Below are 2500 nucleotides of genomic sequence, written 5' to 3'. Positions count from 1 at the left end.
TAGTTGATAGGGCAGACATTTGCAAGATCTGTCGTCGGTCAAGCGACCATACGATCGGCATCCTTATCCAGACTTCAACTCAAGCCGCCCGGAGGCGATTGGTTTTACTAATAAGTGCACCAGTTCCACCGCCCGCAAGCGGACAGCGGTCCCGGCATGTTGCATGTATTAGCTCTGGCTTTTCCACAGTTATCCAAGTAACTGATGGGTGGATGATCTTGTGAATTATGGCTGTTGTACTGAGCCTTATGCGGTTTCACATTCATTTATGTTTGTACTTAGACATGCATGGCTTAACCTTTGAGACAAGCGTATATTACTGGTAGGATCAACCAGAATTCGTCTTCGTCAATTGCTTGTTCGATATTTTTTGTCTACCAGGGCACCAGTCCCCGCAGACTCTCTTTCTACGTTCATCAGGTGACACAATCTTTGTTGTGACCACTCTCATTGACCTGCGGCAGTACACCGACTCCACAGCGCCAATAACCACACGAGCAAAGGTTGTTCAGGAGGATGTCAGATTATCGATGTACATCGTACACCAACATTTGACGTACCGAGGCATTACACCCCGCACGCCCCCAACAGGACCAATCAAGGCTCGCATACGACCTGCGACTTACTGCGGCTCCCTGAAGGTCCCCGTAGGACGACCATCACCAGTTAAGGTGTAGTTGACTTGTCAGGGCACGGTAGTCCCCACAAGTCCCCGATTATTCGTGGATATCGTCCTACGATTGTTTCTGACTCCTTTTGCTCCCCGCAGGTCCCCGTAGGACGACCATCACCAGTTAAGGTGTAGTTGACTTGTCAGGGCACGGTAGTCCCCACAAGTCCCCGATTATTCGTGGATATCGTCCTACGAGTTTTTGTGACCCTTGGGTTCCCGGCAGGTCCCCGTAGGACAACCATCACCAGTTAAGGTGTAGTTGACTTGTCAGGGCACGGTGGTCCCCACAAGTCCCCGATTATTCGGAGATATTGTCCTACGAGTTTTAGTGACCCTTTTGTTCCCCGCAGGTCCCCGTAGGACGACCATCACCAGTTAAGGTGTAGTTGACTTGTCAGGGCACGGTAGTCCCCACAAGTCCCCGATTATTCGTGGATATCGTCCTACGAGTTTTTGTGACCCTTGGGTTCCCGAACTTTGCTACGATGGTTCTGCCTCCAGAGGAGACTTATGAACACTTCGTATCATTTCTTACACCGAACCATGGGATCGCGAGATTGCTCCCGGATCCCTAATCACCTTACATTTTCGTTTCGTTTCCGTACACTACGATGAGCTAATTCAATTTGTTTGTTCGTCTGGCGAACGTTTTATTGCGGAATTACCGCGGTACTTCCAGCCGGGTATGGCTGCCGTACGACCTACAGGATAGATCATCGAACCACTTTTCGTGCATATTGTCCGTCGAGGGTATCACCTCGATACCCCCAACAGACCTTTGGACACTTCCTCACTACTCCTTGGAGCAGCAATCAGGGAACCATATAGTAGGAACAGCCGAATATGGAACTCTTTTCGTACTTTGGACACCTCCTATAACTTGTATGGCGACTTCGGGGACCTTCATTTCGTTCTCAGTTGGTACCCCTATTTCGGTCTTTGGACACCTCGTCTTACCCGTATAACTCACTTTAGGTCCACTTATTTGCCTGATATCTCATCGTGAACCCGTTTTTCGTACACCGTACACACCTAGGAACACCACATATGCGTTTCCCTTTCGATCGTGAAGTTTTCAAATTTTTCGATTTTTGGTCCTAGAAATTCATGAACGGTGGGAGACCAAAATTTTTCATAAAAAAAAAATTTTCACCGTTTGACCATAAAAACCTTCTTTTCGTACATACCCCATCATTTCTTCACGTTTTAGGCCATTTCTGAAATTTTCGCTTCGATAGTGTGTCCCCTATAATACAAAATGAACATTTTGCATCTCCCACAAGTGGCCATTTTTTTCCGCCACTGAAGAACACGACCTCGGGAACTCGGACCTAGGACGTGGCCATGTAAGTCATAGGCCACCCCAACTTTTGCAAAATACTGTTTCTTTTCACTTTTCATGATCTAAGGCGCGTTCCGACGGCGTTTTGAACAAATTTATGAGAAAAAAAATTTTGACCCTCGGACCAAAATTTTTTCGTTCGGGGCCCCATGGCCTATGGCCAGTATGGGAACTCGGGATGCCGATATGACAAAATTTGTCAAAAAATCACTAAAAAGTCGCTATGGCCCATTATTTAGAGCTTGTTGAGACCTTTCTAAAACACCTTGGTTGACCCCTGTCCGATAAGTAGTTTTCGAGATATTCGAGAAAATGTGATTTTTTGGGACTTAGAAAATTTTTGACCCGTACCCTAAGAAAAAGTGATTTTTTCATAGGACAATTTTTTCTTCGCAAATACTGTTTGGTTTCACTTTTCATTATTAGAAACGCGTTCCGAAGCCATTTTCATCAAAATCTCGTGAAAAAAAAATTTCACCCCCGGA

This window comes from Anopheles stephensi, unplaced genomic scaffold (assembly GCF_013141755.1).
Source record: "Anopheles stephensi strain Indian unplaced genomic scaffold, UCI_ANSTEP_V1.0 ucontig213, whole genome shotgun sequence".
NCBI classification, from domain to species: domain Eukaryota; kingdom Metazoa; phylum Arthropoda; class Insecta; order Diptera; family Culicidae; genus Anopheles; species Anopheles stephensi.
This window is presented reverse-complemented; position numbering follows the sequence as displayed.